The 20,582-nt window shown below is 44.3% G+C and overlaps 2 long non-coding RNA genes across 4 annotated transcripts; both read left to right on the plus strand.

Moving 5' to 3' along the window:
* Nucleotides 1-1,616: 1,616 nt before the first annotated feature.
* On the plus strand, nt 1,617-12,188 carry LOC123147961 (uncharacterized). 3 transcript variants are annotated; one of them, XR_006473562.1, is made up of 6 exons: nt 1,617-2,126; nt 2,250-2,437; nt 2,548-2,702; nt 2,783-2,896; nt 4,164-10,958; nt 11,079-12,188. It is a non-coding gene; the product is annotated as an uncharacterized lncRNA (long non-coding RNA). The 3 variants fall into 3 exon arrangements; XR_006473563.1 differs by having other exon boundaries at nt 2,253-2,437; XR_006473561.1 differs by having other exon boundaries at nt 1,617-2,437.
* Nucleotides 12,189-15,661: 3,473 nt separating this feature from the next.
* LOC123147962 (uncharacterized) lies at nt 15,662-19,953 on the plus strand. The gene is made up of 5 exons (XR_006473564.1): nt 15,662-16,343; nt 17,527-17,592; nt 18,157-18,276; nt 19,022-19,316; nt 19,558-19,953. It is a non-coding gene; the product is annotated as an uncharacterized lncRNA (long non-coding RNA).
* The last annotated feature ends 629 nt before the right edge of the window (nt 19,954-20,582 follow it).

Genomic DNA, 20,582 nt, shown 5'->3' on the forward strand with positions numbered 1-20,582 from the left:
AGCCGCCGCCACGAGTCGTCCGTGCTCGGATCCGGCGAGATCCGGCCGCCGGCAACCCATCCCCGCCACTCCTACGCTAGATCTGCGCGGCCCCTTGCCGTCCCCGTCGGAGTTTGCCTCGAGCGCCGCCGCAGGCCACATCCAGCCTCTGCCCTCGTTCGAGGAGAACGACACGACAGCCTCTGCTGCTCGCTCATGTGGGCCGTGTGACCCTTCAAGGCCCAGCACAGCGCTCGCGCCCAAGCCCAGCCTCCCTGGCCCAGCTGAGCAGCCACCATGTTCTCAAAAAAAAAAAGCTGCGCAGCCACCTCATGGATGGCTGTTAATTAAAGCTGATTGGATTGTCTCAAAAAAACACTAAAGTTAAAAAAGTGCTTCTGTACGCCCAATATTTGCTAGGAAAAATGTGTCTGCACATCCATAAAAGTAGGGACAAATGTATGTGCGCGACTAGAGCAACGTTGCCACAAAAAAAAGTAGAAGAAGATAATAAACCTGACAAATACGAAAATCCAAGTACATACCAAATTTCAATAAATTAAAAAGAAAAAATCCAGCAAAAACAATTTGTTTTTTTTTGCACGTAATTGTCTTCCTTTTGATCTTTCACATACAAACATGAAATTTGACGAAAATTCACACAAATATACTACATTTTTATACTTTTTGGATAAAAATATGTTTCTAAAAATGACTACAATGTGCCCGTGCTCCAAAGTGACTTTTCGGATTAATCAAAAACCCTACATGAAGTATGGTTAAAAAAGTGAAGTGATGTAAATGTGGAATCACCACGAGGCATACATGATACTAATATGATATTGTGATACTAATATTTGACGTATCAGAATTGTTTAACTCAGGAGCAAAATATTGCAATAACACATGCAAAAATAACTATGTCTAAATCACAATAGAAACTTTTCATTATTTTTTGGTCATATGCTATATTTTTCTACGAACAAAAAAAATTTCACTCTTATTTTTCAGCTCGACCCACTAGCGCCTGTCACCAAAGTACAAGGAGTCGGGACTTGGAACTGTGTGCGACACAAACTCCGCTCTTTTCTCTGTTATATTAGCCAAAGATGGGGGATCTTTGGACAGCGCTCCTAATATTTATTTTGTTTCTCGTGTAGTAGTGTGGAGGATTTCAAGGAGTTTCTTGATGATGTCATGTCTGGTGATGGGCCATGGGGAGAGGAGGAAGTCTTGAGCCATTGGGTTAGTGAAGTGAGGTTTTTTATCTCCCGTTGCAATGCACGGGTATTTGTGCTAGTCTCTCCTTAATAATAAAGCACGGATTGGGTCTCCGGATTCGCCGTCACAATAAGCTTCTTTCCGTGAGTTTACGCTTTCAGTTATTATTTTCCACATCCGATGTGATACTATTTCATGTGATCATGTACCTATAGTTTTTCGTCCGTCTAACCGTCCGTTGTTGTATGTCGTTTCTCGCTCGTCCCCCGTGCAAAACCAGAAGTTGCTTACTTGGAAAACCAACGATCGACTGCATCGTGACTGAAAAGGTTACGATTCAGGATTCCGTAAATTTCTATGCTCTAAATAAATATACGGCCAGACACGCACGCGTCGGTTCTGGGTTTCACACGAAGCATTGGACGGAAGCAGCGGCGGCGTGACAAAGAAAAGAAGGAAGCGGCGGCGTGGTCCTCTGCATCCTCGGTCGTCTTCTCCTGAACATCTGCCCATCTCGCTTCACCAGTCCACGCCCGCAGCAAGCGGCACGCCAAGGCAGCCTTGATCCTTCTTTCTTGTGGCCAAGGGGGGAATCCATGCCGGGGAGCAACATGCACCAATGAAGTTCCTGCAGAGCAGAGCACGGAGACCATGGTGGCCGTCACGGTCGCCGTGACCGCTGGCGCCGGATTTCTTCCTCCGGCAGCAAAAAAAAGGTTCGCGCGCGCCAACTCCTACAGATAGTGTGCGGGTTCTTTGGATCGAGTACAGAGTTGGGAAATTTGTTGTGGATTTTATGAGATTGATATACCTGAGGCGTGGCCATCTGCGTCTTTGATTATCCATGAAGCTGCTCAATATAGATGTGTTTTTTTGTCTGGATACATGCACCAGTTCCGCTCAGCACTGATTCATATACTTTCGAGGTAATTTAGGTGAACCTGGGTGATTAAATTTTGTCGTACTTCCATGCTTGGTGGCACCAGATCAATTCATCTCTACCACATGACCTGATGCTCTGTATTTTTTGGGACTTATTTGTCTTCTAGAAGAAGCTAGCTTTGATGGATTTAGGTGTGATTTATCTAGAAAAGGAAAACTGTACGAGGCAAGCCAATGGCAAGAAAGACAAACAGGATGATGCCGGACTGTTGGAAGCTGACATGCTGGATCCATGGTGGGCTGGTGCTTTGCAGATGAATCGACTAAGAGATTTGTGCGCTCGCCCAACAAGAAGGTGCAGCGCTATTCTACACCCTTCTTAAAGTAATAGCTTATTGGATGTTGTTTTTCTTCCATTGACTCAGAACTACCTATTTATAAAGTAGTAGTATTTTTCCATGTCAGGGACATGTCGTCGACCTCTGCGAGCAAGCGATGGTGGTGAGAGTCTGCAATAGAGAACGGACTTGAAAACGGCGTCCACAGATTGCATTGTCAGAGGCGGTACCTTGTAGAGGCAAGGCCTATGGGGCGGCATCTAGGCCCTGATGACGGCAACGGTAAGGTGTACATTAGGTACAAAGCTACACAACCCGAGCACAGGAAACCATACTCATCCGCAACCCTCGCTGACCAACAGGTTGTTCTTCCGGTGCAAAAGCACCAGAGTCGAGTTATGTCACCACCATGATGATGAACGGCGACCCGTCTTTGAAAATCAAACGAGCGGAAGCAGAATGCCTCCTTTTATACCGTAAGTAACATTTTATCTCCAGGATTTTATCGACTTTCTCGACTCCAATCGCCCTTAGAATGCTCTTTTTTTATATTTTCTATATCTCCTCCTCAATGCCCATCGGTATTACATGTCGGATGTGCCATTGCTTATAGCGACAATCTTGAATTGGGGGACAGAGATAATGAGTGGAATAAGAAGAAGAAAAGTGAGTTAAATGTTAACAAAAATCGGCAATGCTATCTGACGTGTACGAGGATCCTAAAGGTACATATTTGACATATTTGATAATATTGCACAATTAGGATATCTATACCTTCGAGCCTGATTCTTAGGCCTTGCATTCTCCCGTTGCAACGCACGGGCTCTTTTGCTAGTCTCTCCCTAATAATAAAGCACGGATTGGGTCTCCGGGTTCACCGTCACAATACGCTTTCTTCTCATGTCATAATACGCTTTTACGATTTGTATAGACAAAATTACAATATAAACGAGGTGGTACTAATTTGGGGTCCACACGTCCATGTGCAAGTTTTCGATCGTGGCTTCACGGGCCTTAGCCCATCCATCGTTCGCAGCCTGCACTATGCCTACGCTATGGCCCAACTTAGCAGGGAGGCAAAAAACATTAGCCGCAGAAGGACTCGAACTCACGACCATCAACCAAATTTGTGTGGCAAAGACCACCTGAGCTAGAATATGCTTTTTGGCTGATACAGGAATAGTTCTCTTAAATAATCCCACAACTACCAGGAGACTCGATGGAGAAGTACAACTATATCAAGCGCCCCTCTGAATCCAATCGGGAGAACACCGAACACGTCGTTGATGCCGCAACCCTGCAGGCGGCGCCTCGCTCCGAGGTCGCGACAGATCGAGGAACGACAAGGACGCCGTGGACTTACAGCGGTCGCCTTACCCCGAGCTCGGACCAGATCAAGGAACGACAGGGACGCAGAGCCGAGGACGAGCTTTGGGTGGTTCAGCTTGGGCACCAAAGCTCCGACGATGTCTCACTGGATCGGACGCGGGCACTGTTGTCGCTGGGATTCACTGAGATTTTTGCAGTGGCTGTTCTGGGCTCCGATTGTTTCTTATGGGTGGGCGGGGTGGGATTCAGTGTGGAGGAGCTTGGGCCTTGAGAGTTATTCAGGCTGCGAGCTGTAGCTGCACATCGGTGACACCATTATCGAGCAGTTCATCAATTTTGCCATCCGGCCACCTCGTAACCTCCTAACCATGCGTGCTGTGTTGTTGATTTCTTTTGTTTGGTGCTAATTGGCAGGACGTTGCATTGGCATGTGGCCATGTCTGTGTCCTTGCGCACTTCTGCTGTGTTGGATTCTGATTTCAAAAGAGAAGAGATGATCCTTTTACCTGGTCCTATTTGTATACAACTCAGATTGACGCCGCCGCAAAGCGCAAAGCCCTGTCCAGGTGCAACTACTATTTACCACCGATCCTAGGGCTCATGGAAGGTCAGGTCGATGGCGGTGGCGGCTGTGGCTACCTCTATGCGGGGATGCCCGGCTCTGTGTCATCAGTGGTCTTCTCCACATAGCAGACATCATGTCGTCCTTCTCGTGAACGGATGGGGATGCCACCGCGTCTTCGTCCAGATCGTCGACATCAATTGGACGAAGATTAATTGGAAAGCATGATGAAGATTAATTGGAAAGCAAGAACACGTGCATGTTTTGCCCAGCAAGATTATGACCAGATTGCAGGCGGATTTGTTCTCCACCAAGATCAAGCACGACCTATTTAAACAAACAGGAGAGGTTGTAGCGAGTTTGTTCATGCTGATGTTTGTGATTTCGCTGCGTCTTAAAAGAATATACATAATGCACCAGTCATGCAAGGAAAATAGTTTAAATAATAGTTTTGGCAGCAACAAATAAGATGAATACGATCTGCCATCACAATGAAACAAGAGAAAAGTAGTTTCTTGCAGTCATTGACGAGGTAAGCAGATGTATGGGCTTGGTCTATTTATTCTTTTATTTCGCTATATCTTACGCACAGATTAAACTTTGCTTTACCTGATCTAAATTTAATTTTTTTTACTGATCGGAGTTTGGGGAAGTTTTTCTCTTAATGCTTCAAGTTAGATCTAAATTCTCTTTTATCTAGGTATATATGGACTGTAGTTTTAATTATGTAAGAAATCCACGCATGAAGATGCACTTAATTTATTGGTATTTCCACATGCATTATTTACCTCTCAAATTTTCTTAGTAATAATATATTTTAAATTTTGATTGTAAACTATGATTAATGTGAAAATTAAAAGCAATTTGGGAGAAAAGTGCCACTCGATTTGAACTCTATAAAATTATGTATAGGAAACCAAATTAATTTTTATAGAACTGTGTAGAATCAAAGCAAAAAAAAGAGGTGATCAGTAACGACATGTAGAATATTTGAAATTATGCAAAAAGCGCAATATACATATGCGTACATGTGACAACATTGGCTCACTGAATTTTTGCTAATAGCATCATATGTCATGATATGTTGAAATTCTTTAAATACATTTACTATCTACTACTCCCTCCATTTCTGAATATAAGTGTTTTCTAGAGATTCCAATGTAAACTACATACGGAGCAAAATGAGTGAATCTACGCTGTAAAATACATCTACATACATCCGTATGTAGTCCATATTGAAATCTTTAGAAAGAAATATATTTAGGAACCGAGGGAGTAGATCGTGGAGCCCTCGGCTGCCCACAGGTCCTGATGTGGTGAAGGGGGATGCCATAGACTAGATGCTCACGCGGCTGGGCCTCGACAAGGAGGCCCTCTTCACTGTTGTGTGCTCCCCTAGGCCGACAATGCTTGTAAGCCACACACAAACCGAGGCTGCCACATGGCGTCGGACGGTTGGGCTTCATGACACAGCCGAGGCAGATCCTAAGTATAGTCTTAGGCAACAATGCTAGCGTTTTCATGTCGCCAAAACACTCATGAAGCCGGCCCACCTACACTGGGAAAGGCAAAAAACAGTGGCTCATTGTGTCGCTACCAGGGATCGAACTCACAACCTCCTAGAAAATTTCCAAGGCTGCAACCAATCAAGCTAGACAATGTTTCTGTTTAGTACCCCTCAAAAAAAAAGTTTCTGTTTAGTACCACCTCGCTTTAGTACATCCCATATCACCATTTAAAATATATGTGTGTGAAAACTGCACCTACGTGGAACCTGGCTGCTCGATGGATTATATTGCCGTAATGAGAAAACTCATGCACACAAATCGGCCCAATGACTCCGCATCTCTCAAAAAATAGAGAAATACATGAAGGATAATTCAAGGAAGGATTGAGAATTGTTGAGAAAATTAGGGACAGAAATATAAGCAAGTCAATTCAAGGAAGCATTGCGAATTGAGGACAAGTCAATAATATAGACTGAGAGAAATAATAAAGGAAGGAACGGGAATTTGAGGGAAAAGTCAATAAAGACTGAGAAAAATAATAAAGGAAGGAACCAGAATTGAGGGAAAATTGTGCCAAATTTCCATGATATCCGTACGTGGAGGCTAATCTTCTATTGTATTTAAGTGGCGGGCTAATATTGAAAGCGTCGACGTAATGCCGGGAATGAATATATGTTCAACTTTAAGAAGAAAGTTATGTCCACGACTACATTGGATGTTTTTTTCTCCATTGCGTCTTTGGTATGACCGAGTTGAACAACAGATGCCGGTCACTGACATGCTCCTCTACTAGACATCATCACGTAGAAGCTAGCCTCGCTCAGCCCAGTTCCACCAGTCACAATGCATGAGGAGTCAGACTCAAATTTCATGGTGTTTCCAACACAACTACTTGATTTTCCCTACTATATTAGCCAAATGATAATAAATCTTTGTCCAACGTTCTTAGTCTAGCCGAACACGAAGGATGCTAAACCATCCAGTTCTTGGGCCTGGCCAACCTTGCTTAGTAACAATTGGCAAATCCTGTTTCGTTTTATCCAGATGCCCGCTCCCTTTGTAGACGCGGCGGATCAGGAGAAGTGAAGGGCGCGCCCTTGCCGGCGGACGGCTACAACTGCGGCGGAGCAGGAGAAGTGAAGGGCGCGCCCCTGCCGGCGGATGGCTACAGCCGCGGCGGAGTAGAAGGGGCACCAGGGGGAGCGGCAGGAGACCCCACGCCGGAGTAGAAGGAGCATCAGGGGGCGCGGCAGGAAGCCCCACGACGGAGTAGAAGGAGCGGCAGGAGGTACCACGGAGGTGGTGCTTGGGGCTCCGACGAACGAAGGCGAGCAGTGATAGAGGAGAAGATCCGCGGCGATGCTCTGAAGGCCATCAGCCATGGCAGTTGTGGCTGTGCGCGCACGCAAGCGGCTGCGCGCGACACGTCGGTGTGAGAAATCGGCAAGCCTTTTCCCACATCGTTCAATTGATTATCTAAGATCAGATAGAACGAGCCTTCCACAAGGACAGTGGCGCATCGAGAGGATGGTGGACAGTGGCGCATCGCCGGCGCGGATGAGGAGATTGGAGCAGAGAGGGTGGAGATGGAGCCGTGCGGGGCTGGAGAAGGAGATTGGAGAAGAGAGGATGGTGGACAGTGGCGCATCGCCGGCGCGGATGAGGAGATTTGAGAAGATAGGATAGAGCCGTGCGGGGCTAGAGAAGGAGATTGGAGAAAGAGGATGGAGCCGTGCGTGCGCTGGAACGGTCGGCGAAGAGAACGGAGTAGTGGGTGCACGGCTGGAACACAGGCGGGCCAGCTCGTGTGGGCGCTGGATGATGGAGTCATGGAGAAGAGAGGATGAGCCGTGATGGATGTGGATAAGGTCACGGGAGGAGAAAGATGGAGGCGGTGAGGCACGTACTCCTCAAAAGGATCTCTCTCGGGGTGGGGTGGGGATTGAATGCATGTTGCAACTGCTCCTTTCTTTTTCTTTTTTTTAGGGATGTTGCAACTGCTCGTATGTGCACGCACTGGCTAAATCAACTCGATCCATGAAAATATAGAAAGTATGGACGCGGATGCATCTATAAATATAGAAAGTATGGACGCGGATGCATCTAAGTGTATTCTTAAATGTCAACTTTTTATCACGTTGCAAACAAGTTCGTTTGACAAAAAATTCCCATGATGCACTATGCTTAGATATAACATTCAGTTTTCTCCCGTTGCAACGCACGGGTATTTGTGATTTTCGTCCGACCGTCACAAAGCTATTTTCATACGTGCTCAATTACGTACGCAAGCTGGCCTCTCACACGTAATGTGGTATGAGCACCTTCTCCTCGCACGATGCACTACTGGGCTTCTTATGGGCTAGAAGCCACGTCTCAGATTTTATTTTATAAAATATGATGCATGCATATCTTTTGTTGAATAGTCCCACCTTGCTTTCTTATACTAATTTCCACCAATTTATAAACACTTGTAACTTGCCTGAAATATCAACAAGCTGGCCACGCAAAGAGGGTACATAAGATAATCCATTGGCAGAGGGATTAAATAAACGGAGGGCTGGACTACATGCATGGCGTTCCTCTGTTAGACGTGAGCCATCCATGATGAAGTATCTAAACTGAATTTCAGGATTGTGGGCTTGGATGTGCACTGCAGACAATTTAAACGGCTACACCGAAAGAAGAGACGCATGCTTACTTATTAGCTTGATTGCAATTGGAATGAAGTCTGCAAAACGCGGTCCTCTCTTCTCCTGCCTACGAGTGCCCAAAGGAGGGAACTACTCACTGAACTACTAACGTGTATTGAGCAGGCACTGGATGGAGAGCTACTGAACTACTCACTGAACTACTAACTCCTTGGTGAGCAGCGACAGCTGCAGTAGGATATCTGAATCTGTCATTCGCAACCTGACGGATGGATAACCAACCGTGAATAGTATAAATACCGCCATATTATTTTACAAGAAAACTAAAGAAGTATGAGCGTGTGAAATCAACCAAAGCTCAAGTCACATCAGTACAATTCGTCCTCTAATTCATATAATTTTGCTTCGATTAAATAATTTTTTTAATATGAGTAAAGGATCTATGGATGAAGATACAATAAAGTTTATCGACTCTTTTTTTGGGGGGAAAGTAAATGAATAAAATTAAAAGAAGACATGTTGTTGTCCTGTATTTTGACCATGTATAGGTTTATTCTAGAGCCGTAGCAACGCACGGGTCTTTTGCTAGTCTCTCCCTAATAATAAAGCACGGATTGGGTCTCCGGGTTCACCGTCGCGGCGTGTTTATACAAAAGTCCTTGAGTTTTTCTAGAATAAACCCGCAATCCTATTGTTAAGTCAACTCGGCGGTATGGGGAACAGAAAAAAAAAACACCCGGACGACGGGACGAGGCACGACCTTGCCTCCCATCTCAACTTCCAGCGCCCCGCCACCACCGGCCCCGCCCCTCCGCTGCGTGCCGCCACCACCTGCTCGCGCCGCGCGCCGCCCTGGTCGCAGCCATCGGCCTTGCATCGCCTCAACGTCCGACACCTGAATCTCGCAAGCTCGCAACACACCTGCTCCCTTGCCAAGTTTGTCCAGGCGGCCGCCATACTCGCTGCCATTGCCGACTTCCCCTGCGGCGCCAATCTCAAGAGCCCCGACAACTTCTCCGACAGCTTGATTCCGTGCATCTCGGCTACATTACTTCAAGGAGGAGGATGACGATGAGGCGTAGCTCCTGGACACGGCCGCCTGTCCCGGGGACGGCGGGGAGGTCTGCAGCGACGAGGCGGAAATTTAATTCGACCTCACCTCGGGTTGCCGGCCTCCCCCAGTTCCTGCTGCCGGCGGCCTCCCCAAGCTCCTGTCGGCCTCCTCCCCGAGCCCCAAGCACGAACAAGGTACCGTGCTGCACACCTGAAAGTCACCCAGCTACTCCCTGTAAGCCAAATCCCCTTTTGAAATTGAGCAGTTGAGCAAATTAACTAGGAAACCTTGACACATGCTTGCATCCAGTAGCTCGATCTGCTGGTGCTAGGAGGGGATTACCATTAGAGGTAATTCGATTGGAAAGAATTCCTTCAGTCTGTAACCCAGTTTATGCCTCAAATAACACGTAGATCTATTGATTGATTCCTGACATCAACGCACTGAATGGGCTCAGAAACGGAGAAGTGCCATAGTGTAGTGTGGGGATCAGCCTTTCTGGAGATGCATAAGTCAACAATATTCTGTATTATTGGAGCTAGCTTTTCATCCATAAATTCTAAGGTCACTTTCCTTCTCTTTCTTTTCATCTGCAATTTTACGCGACCCCTTTCTTCAAAGTTGTTTGCTAATGTATGAGCCCAATCTAAAATTAATTAGGCTAATGGTGAGTGTTTTAGTTTCCTAGATGGTGATGCTTCTGTTATGGGAATGATGTGCTTTCTATTTTCATGTCTAGACTTGGTTTCATCTTTGTTCACAAGGTGAACTCCACTAAATCTTTAGATGTTTATACATTCACTGCCCACGCATATATATCCCACTCTGCTTTTTGCTGCACCTCCATGAATACAGAGCTCCCGTGGAAGCTTGGACAAAAGTAAGAAGTAAACCGCAGGCTTAAAATTGCAAGAAGCAACCTGCTTTGATTCAAATAATTTTGGCAGTCTGCCCATCTATTAGGAGAAATATGTGTCAATTAATTTCTACAGTATGCAGCCATGCTGTTTGATTGGTCAGAGTTTCTCTTAGTCTCTTCAGACTCCAATACAGTTGTTTTTCGTGGCCCAAAAACTGTTGCAAAGCAGATATAAGTGGTGATGTAGCCTAGAACAGAAAAACTAATCTGAAAATACCTTTCCTTGAGAAATTGGAAATGTCGCTTGGATTGGAAAAGCATAGCTAGATAATACTAATTAATTCCACCCTTGGCATGATCATATTCGTGTAGGCTGTCCTTTTGGTCTCCAAACATCGACAATCAATTTTTTTCATCTATAGATTATTGAGCATATGACGGGTATATGATGAAATACACGCGAGGCAGGAGTGTAGCGCCTGACGGTGGCCGCGTGTTTCTCCGCATCTACAAACAGGCTCCTGGATCAATCCGGCAAATACACAATACGTGCATGGCTCGATTGAGAGCTCCCGCACGTAAGTATAACCAAGTTCACGGTCAAGTTCGTCTATAACTACTTGAATTTTCTTTTCGGTTCCTCCTTATTGTATAAGAAGTTACTGAATAATTGTCTCTTCTTCTTTCAATCTCCTTAGCTTACATGCCAGATCACACTCCAACCAATACACGATGGAACATCCAGTGGAGAAGAAGGTGATCAGTTGGTTCATGCGGAGCAACTCTTCATGTTCAGTTCCTCAATACAGTTTCTACAGTGATTCGGGGCCGTTGTGTCAGCGGACAGCGCGGGCCAGTGATTCTCCAGGGGCTGGCGATGCCTCTCACCTATTCATCTCCATAGTCATGCCCAATCTTCTAGTTGTCATTCACCAGGCTCTTCATCGACCTCAGTACGACCCTACAAACCACCAGCATAGATAACCTATCTACTTCCTAGATATCCGTTCTACGTGCTATTAGTTAGTCTTCTCTATAATATGCATGTATGTCTTCTTTAAGGTTTTTGTTTTGTCGAAATTTGATCGTTCTAGGACAGGTTTGATCCTCTGTTAACCATTTAACTTAGACGAGCAAAGCTTATCTTACTTTTTTCAAAGAACAAAATTATTTTACTTAATTACTTGGTTGAATACCAACATGTGCAGATATGCTTTGAGCAGACTCATGTACGTGTGTTCCTGGTCTGCAAGTGAAAGGTTCAGAGTCATCTACTGCTTCTAGGAAATATTGCTTTCTAGAAGTGTACCGCGTAATCTAAGCAAATACCAGTATCCATAACCTGGCACGTACAAGGCATCGAATCCGAATGAATATGTTATATGCTGACATATAGTAGTTTAGGATGTAATGGTTTGGCATAGGAGTTTCTCAGTTTTGGTTTTATGTTGTGTTAACGGTTTTGCACAAACATAATCGCATAGCTCTGAATTTGGGTCCTCGGGATCAAAATATTACTGTTATAAACAATCTAATCATTTTCCTTTGGCAAGGAAGGTTCTTTGGTTATCATCAGTAGAAGCGGAGTTGGATTCGTTGACAAATGTTAATGATGGTCAAGGATTTTTCTCTCTCAACGATGCTTGATTGATCTTGTGGTGGCAGTTCTATCGTGTTTCACATGGCTGCATCTTACAGGTTTTGCCGCCTCGCTCTGCAGCCTTCAAGTTGTGGTTGTATGAAGGATGAACCTATGTCTCATTTTTTGAGGGTGAACATATGTGCCATTTCCTTGCTTTAATAGTTTAATTATTGGAAAAATTAGTATATGTTCAAATTATTCATCTTTGACATCAAGCAAAAACTTTTTTGAAATCCTTTGAAGACTACACAAAATAGCTTCAGAGTGTTCATCATAAACATGTACCTATTTGAAGATCTTATATTAAGTAGTCCTCGATATATTCAGTGGTGTGCTTGCAAAATCATCTGATATGTCATGCTATGCTGCATCTACTTCCCATTATTTTCGGCTTACATATTAGTAATACTTTGTGGATCCTAAGAAATGGTACTATGCGGAGAAGCATCAAACACTATATATTGCCTAACTTTTCGTTTCTTTTTTTACTTGTAAAGGAACTACCTTAGATAAATATATGATCCATCACCTTTAAAATAAGGTTAGTAACCGATATTTTCTCCCGTTGCAACGCACGGATCCTTTTTGCTAGTCTCTCCCTAACTAGTAAATATGCACGTGCAACGCACGTCTATTTGGACTAATAAGTGTGCACGTGCAACACGCGTCTATTTGGATTAACACATTATACTATATTTAATACAAGACAATTTATTCATAAATTTGAAATTTCCCTATAAAGTACACAATCTCTTATTCCCAACTCATACAAATAATTTGAAATATCGTTTCTCCTTAATCAACATGTCTCTTGTATTAAAAGACCACCCACTTTTTCCAATGTATAAAACTCAAAATTATTTAGAAGATTCATCATGATTCTCCATATGCACACATTTATGCAAGTATAATCACACATGAAAATGTCACTTAGGACAAGCTAAGGAACCGTTTCAGTGCCAACAAACTCCAGTCAAGAATTATTGTTACAATTGAGTGTCAACCACACAATAGTAGGAAGAGACCTCTATGGTTTGTTGAAAAGAGGAAGTCATTGTCACATAGAGAAGTGTAGAGATGTCTTGACTCCATAGAATCAGCTGTGAAACAAGACAAAAAAATGCTAGTTGGACCATCCGATTCTACTATTACACCACAAGTGTTGTAATGTCTGGAAGCAAGAAAAGTGACTTACTTTATTATGAAAATAGAACATGTCAACCAAATAAAAATTACATTGATAAATTGCGTAATTATACTTGTTAATCACTGGACAAAAGCATTAATATGACAACTTGAAACAGTTACTTGAGTACTACACATTTCTTTAAGGGCTCAACATTCTAAAATTTTGACAATATAACAAATATCCTCTAAGTTCGTAGTAATAATGATACGTAGGCTACCACTTGTAAGAATAACAGTGGCAAAAAAGGGCCAACAAATGCCGGTTTAGAAAGAAAAAACTGCAGATATGCTTCCAATTTTAGCAACTCTAGTGGATAAAACATACCTTACCTCCCAAGTCAGGAAAATAGTCAAATGAAAAAATGTACTTCTTATAAGTAGTAGAGATGAAGTCATAAGGATCATGATTCAAGATATTCGGAGAAACATGGTTGGTCTCTCTGTATGATGCGAAGTTGTTGCAGTCAGTAGAAGAGTGACCCGCCCTCCAGGCAGAAGAAGAAGGCGGCGACGGCACGTGTGCGTGTTCGGAGGAAGCCGCAGCTCCTCTTCGCATGTCTCCCGTTGTGGCTCGCGTGGATGGTGGGCTGGTGATGACAGGCGACTCGCGATCGCGATTCCCTGATAGGAGACGATAGGATGCGCTCGCGATTAGTTTCCTAATAATGAGATATGTTCGTGATTAGTTATCTAATAGGATGCGTCCGTGATTAGTTTCCTAATAATTAGATGTGTTCGTGATTAATTTCCTAATAGGATGCGTTCGTGATTATTTTCCTAATAATAGGATGCACCCGTGATTAGTTTCCTAATAATAGGATGCGTTTGTGATTAGTTTCCTAATAATTAGATGCGTCTGTGATTAATTTCTTAATAGGATGTGTCCGTGATTATAGTTTCCTAATTGACCAGCCGTGGACTTCATATTTTCCTTCACGGTGGAGTACGGTCAGTCAATGTAAATTGCTAAGTGCACACAGAGAACATATTAGGTTAAGGCTAGCCGTTAGATTAAGTTTAGTGGGACTAATCATACGGTGGTAATGTATCCGTGTACGTTTTGTGAGGTGCACTTAAAAAAGATTATGTTTGCTCTTTTATAAGTAGTATAGATAATAATAAAGCACCGATTGAGTCTCCGGGTTCACCGTCGCGTCGTTTTAACACAAAGGCCCTTGTGGTTTTTAGGATTTAAAGCCGCCGTCCTTACTTTAGTTAGTCCGGAAAAACGTTTCGTTGTTTTTATTTTTATACACGCCGACTTATTTTCCAGCCACGCACCGCGGCTTCGCCCGAGCCCCGCACCTGGGCCAGCCGCCGCTAGCCCCTGCACGCGCTGCCCCGCCTCGTCGGCGCTGCTGCTTCCTCGCCGGCCCAAGCGCCCGCGACCCCCCCTCCGCTTCGGCTCCGCCACTCCCTGCCCCGCCTGGCCTCGTCCTTCCCTAGCCCGCACCCGGTGCACTCCTCCGCCCCTCCATGGAGCCCCGACGCCTCCGCCATGAACCCATCCATCCCTTCTGTGCGCGCTTCCCTGCAACTCCAGACGCCGCCCGCAGCTCTCTGCATCGAGCAGCAGCAGTTCGGGCAGAGGACGATGCCTCTGCCTCGACCGCTCGCCCCCTCTGCTTCGTGCTGGACTGCCAAGCCACTCCCGTCCTCATCCCCGTGCAGCTGCGCGCTCTCGCCTGCCCCCACGGCGAGCTCCGCCTCCTACGGGCCGCCTCTCCCTCCCCATCCTGCGCTCTTCCTCCTCCTCTTCAGGTTTCCGTCCATGGCTGAGGGCCACCTCTCCCTAGCCATCCTTCCCCAGCGCCGGCCGCCGTCTTGCCATGGCAACGCTTTTTTAATCCCCAACTCATGCGTGGGACACGCCATCTCTGGAAACAGCAACGGCCGGCAGAGCCGCGCGAAGCAGCGGCGGAGGACGACGATGACAAGAAGTGGGTGGCTGGATTGAGGTCGCGTGGCCGTGCAGGTGGGCAGACGGCGCAGCCGAGGAGACTGTGGCAACCGGAATCATGAGGAGCAGCGGCGAAGTGGATCTCGTCCTGCGGGGGGAAGGAGAATGGGAGGGAGGCAGGGAGCCTCCTGCGGGTGGAGGACGACGGAGGGGAGTAGGGGCCCTCATCAACGGACCCAGATGATGCCATCCATGGCGGCGGGGAAGCAGTGAGATTCCTCTCGAGCATGCGGCCGCGATGAATCGAGGGCACGCGGCGGCACCGAATCGAAGGCCGCGACAGCAGATGGGCGTGAGCATCCACCTACTACTCTCTCTCATGATCTCATCACGCATCACACACAGACTGACAAACGGCAGCTCTGTCCGGTCGGCCGGTGTGGCCTCTGTGGCGTTCGTGTTCACCGTCGCGATGGTTTTACTAAAAAGTCCTTTTGCTTTTCGGAAATATAACCCGCAGTCCCTTCTTTAGTGAATCTGGGAAAACGCTTCGGTTTTACAATAAAGACCCTATGTTTGTTCGATATTCAGTCTGCGGTCCCTGATTCATCTTATCCAAAACTCCTCCCTTTCCAGCGACGGCAGCGACGGCGGAGCACGAGCAGGTGAGGGGCGGCGCCTTCGTCGGACGGCTACAGCCGCGGCGGAGGAGAAGGCGGACGCCATGGGTGCGGCTACGGACGAGGCGGAGGAGAAGGCGGACGCCGTGGGCTTGCTGCGCGGCCACATCCGACCCGAGGCGTAGGAGAAGGCGGACGCCGTGGGCCTGCTGCGCTCATGGGCGTTCATGGAGGATGGTACACCGGCCACCGGCGCCGGCCGTGCCGCCGCCAGTTCTCTCTGTTCTCCTCCGTGGTATCCTTCTCAACCTCCGCTGCTCCTATCGTGATTTGGATGGAAAATTGGAGGCCGGCCCTGTCCTTCTCCAACACAAATTGATGTAGTGCCCGACCCGGATTTGATTGGCTGCTATAAGAAGCAAGGGTCCTCGGCCGGAATATCCATCAGGTTTTGCCCTTCGACCATAATCTCCATCATCCCGTCGAAATTGCAATTTTTGACCCAACATCCAATGTCGCCGCCAAGTTCGCCGGAGGAAGAAGCGGCGAGTTCGCCGGAGGAACAAGAACGCCGTCGAGCTGTGCAATGTCTCCTGTGGTGGCTACACGATAGGTATGTATCCCCTCGAAGCTACGCCACGGCGCCGTAGAGCCTGAAGTTCATCAAAACTTGATCTGACCTTGTTGCCGCTGTTGCTGGAGATGAGCTGAATAGCAAGCTTTAGTTGCCTCTTTGCTTCCACTTCACTGCTCCTCGACGTAATTGTAAAACACCTAATATGATTGTTCAGCACTTGATACTGGTGGTCATGGTCTTCTTCTCTTACTGTTGTGAGACTTAGTTTTAGTTAGTAATCTCATGGATTGCTTAGATGGAGGACCACTGTTGGTTTTGTACTTAGATGCGATTGTGAATCATGTACGGTTCGATTCAGATTCATGTGGTATTTTTCCTAAATTTGTGCCTGCCTGAACATTATTACTCTTAAACTATGAATAATGATTTTTGCAACTGCAGGAGAATTTCTTTGCCGCATCACAAGAAAAACAATTTGAAACAGAGAACTGTACTGAACCTTCTAATTATTGTATGAACTTTGCTCATGCATGCATCGATACTGTTGTGCATAAATCATGCTTATGTATCTCAGTATGGCTCATAAATTTGTGTGTCTAAGATGACGATCTCAAAGACCATATTTTTTCATGCTTTTATGATGTTAAAATGTTTTCGACTCCCCTATTGTAGTTATTATTTCTGTCCCCTTGCTCGATTATGCTATTTCTTCAGTTAACAATTAGCTTTGCAGAATATAGATATGCTAGCTGCACCTAGGTTATGCTTTTTCTTCAGTTAAGAATTAGCTTTGCAGAATAGATATGCTAGCTGCACCTAGCAAAACAGGATTAGGATCTGTAAACAACTTTCCTCTCTGTAGTTTCTGGGGTTACAGACCCATGTTTTTTGCTTAGTAACAAATTTTGTTTTTGTCCTGGTAGCATGTTTATAAGTGCCCTATATAAAGTATATGTACAAATTTTGTGCTAAATCAATGTCTCAATCTGTCAAAACTGCATTACAGTTGCTCAAGACCTGATTTGCAAATGTTTGTGTGGAGCTAACTTCTCTGGGCATGTGGCCAGTGTGTATCTGCATATTTTTTTAGTAGAATTAAGTGCCTGGTGCCACTTGAGAAAATAAAAGAATGATCAGCTATTTTTTTCACAGTTATGATTTAGTCAACACTGATGTCCGTCTGCAAAAAATTCTGATTTGGAGTTGATTTTTTTTTCAGGCCCTTAAGATGAGTGATGAACATCCGTTGAGCCGTCCAATGTTGCCTGTGGCAACTACACCGGAGGTATGAATCCCCTTCATTTTAGTTTGCATATGTGAGCCCTGGTACATGTACAATGCGTCTATTACTGTGACACTTTTCTCCATATATACCTTGTAATACTTTGTTTTATCTAATAGAAGCTGGGTGTTTTCCCTTCTGTCAGGGAAAGAAAATTTAGAAGAGCATGACGTACATGTTCATTTTCGTATATATTTTTGGGATCATTGCATAGTGAGGAACATTAAGGTTATACTTAAAAGATGAGAGCATATTCTTCAAGCTGAGAATTAAACTAGAATTGCCAAGAATCACAATCATCACAGTTATCAGCCATGCAAGAAATCAAATGCCAGGTCTAAAAGTTCAACTCAAAGAACTAAGAACAAATAGGACTGCTTTTTTAGGTTACTGTGCATTTTAATGTAATAAGCCCAGACAACGGTCTGTATATCAGGAAACTTGGTTTTGGAGTGATTGATCTCCATGTAATTCAAATATATAGTGGCATAATTCGCATTACTATTCCCTGATCTTCCTCCTTGCCGAATTTATGATTGTCTTATACTATATCTGTCGACTTCGCAGCTGTCGTCTCCTTTGACTTCACCGCTATCGTCTCCGTCGACTTCGCCGCAAGACAATCTGCCACCGCCTCCGCCGATTTTTGCCGGAAGACCATCAGCCGTCGCCTAGACCTACTTTGAGGTACTTTTGAAGCATCTGATGGGTCTCATATGTTTGTCAAACCATTAATTTACTACAGCAAATATAGCTATTGCCGATAGTAGACTATATTTCACTGACAAGCAACACATCATGCGCTCCTACATAAATGGATTCTGTTTGTACTTGAATGAAGTAGAGTAAATTCGTAAGGAGTGTTTAGTAGTTCAATACATAGGTGACCAGAACAAAAGTAGTTCACAAATAAGTGATGGACGGGTCTCAATTATATTCAACAGGGCATGATGTTTACGAAAAATTACTGCTCACCGTATTTTGACAACTAGAAAAATGCAGTTCTGTTTGAGAATGTAAATGTAGGAATTTTTTTAGGTTCTTCGCTGAGTCCGCGGGTCTCACAAAGATGTAGGATAAATAAAATGTCAAAAAGATCATATTACTTCTCATGTAATGGATCATAATGTGTGTCTTGATCTTTCCTGTTTTTTATGGTTTTGCAGCCTAGAATATTTTGGCATGCGCATATATAGCTACTTAATCAACTGAGTTCCTTTATGCTGTGTGGTAGACCACATTTGCTAATATGATTTACTTTCTCATTGTAGAATTTTTAAACATGCACATATGTATTGGTAATTTTTATCTCTATATACTTTTGCCTTCTACATACTGGATTGTAATGTTTTCGTCTCCTTTAAACAAAGCTACTGTCAGATGATGCTTCTAACGGTTGGAGGTTTACCTTTTATTTTTGTTGTGATTGCAGAAAATAGATGACAGCACTGTAACTTAATATTACATAGAACATTGAAGAGGACTTTGATAACCGACCTTCAAAAAAAGCAAAAATTTCTGAATCAAGTGTTCTGGAGCCATCACCTATGTCACCAACTATGTCAACATGTACTCCAGTTTCTGAGTGTTTTGAATCGATTGTGCCAAAATCAGATAATCAGATAGATTGTGGTCCATTGCCATCACCTCCATCCCCATTTAGCTCGACATTATCTCAAGAACATCGGTCGAGCTGTACAATGGCGCCTGCAGCAGTTACACCAGAGGTATTTATCCCCTTGATGAAAGCTAATCACTGGATGTAATCCCCTGTTTTAGTTGTTGTTTCTGTCATGGTTATACAGGCAGTTTTCAACAGCAGCAGACTAGCATGCCCAGTCTGAACTTTTAGAATGTTTTCCCAGTTCATGTTCAACATTGATCCTTTTTCCAGTTAAAGTTCCAACCAACTTTCCTGTGTGAATCTGAGAATCTCACTGAAACTTGTGTTTTATTGTGTATATTCAGCCTATCGAGTCGGGTTTCAGACTGATCGTAAACAGACCTCGGTTTAAGCTGTGATGCTAATTTGATCTGCGTGCTGCACCATCATCCATATCTTCGATTTCAAGCAGTTCCATGGCAAATCAAATACATTTTTTTCTTTGTTTATGACAGTACATATTTGACAGGTTAAAGCATGTACTATTGTGCATATTGAAGTGTAACAAGCCTTTCCCAGTAGCAAAACTGAATATGATACCCTGTTTTGAATTTATGATTTCGCAAGTAAGATGACATACAACTGAGTATGTTGTTCTAAATTTGATATGAGTGTTCTGCACAAATATTTCTCATGTTCAACTGATAATGAGCACCAGCTCTATTCGGATGCTGCATTAATCAATGTTTCGAACTGATGTATCTGAGGGTCTGATACCCTGTGATAAAATATTGAAGTTATGTACATGTTGATAGTGGTTATCAAGCAAAGCGATAGTTCCGTAAAATGTTATTGGTTATCACAAGAAGTTGATTCATTTACTATTTTTTGTGGGGGAAGTTGATTCATTTACTGATGTAGTAAGAAAAGGGGCACAAACTAATTTTGTACATATACCTTGAAAAATTTCCTTGCATGTTTTAATAGTTGTTTCCTGCATATGGAGGGGTGTGCACGATCCATGGCTTACGTATTGTACTTCTATAGATCCTTTTTTGCATAATGAGATATGTGCAGGCTCTCCATTTTGGTTATATTCATTTTCCGTAACAATGCATGAATTCGGATATCATTTTGATATTCCCTTATGTTGATTCAAGTTCTCTCAGAAATCTATGGAGTTCAGCGTAGTTTTTATACGGTAGAGCAACACTGATGCAAAGTTAGAACAAGGCTATGTACTAGCGTCAGTAGAAATGTCCAGTAATACATAGTACTATAAAAAAAACAAGCCAGTTGTTGTCTTGCGTACATTTACGGGACCTTTATTGGGTTCTATGAACAAATGGAACATAATTTACATAAGATTACATACAAGAGTTACTGCCAT

Source organism: Triticum aestivum, chromosome 7A (genome assembly GCF_018294505.1).
Source record: "Triticum aestivum cultivar Chinese Spring chromosome 7A, IWGSC CS RefSeq v2.1, whole genome shotgun sequence".
In the NCBI taxonomy this organism is placed as follows: Eukaryota; Viridiplantae; Streptophyta; class Magnoliopsida; order Poales; family Poaceae; genus Triticum; species Triticum aestivum.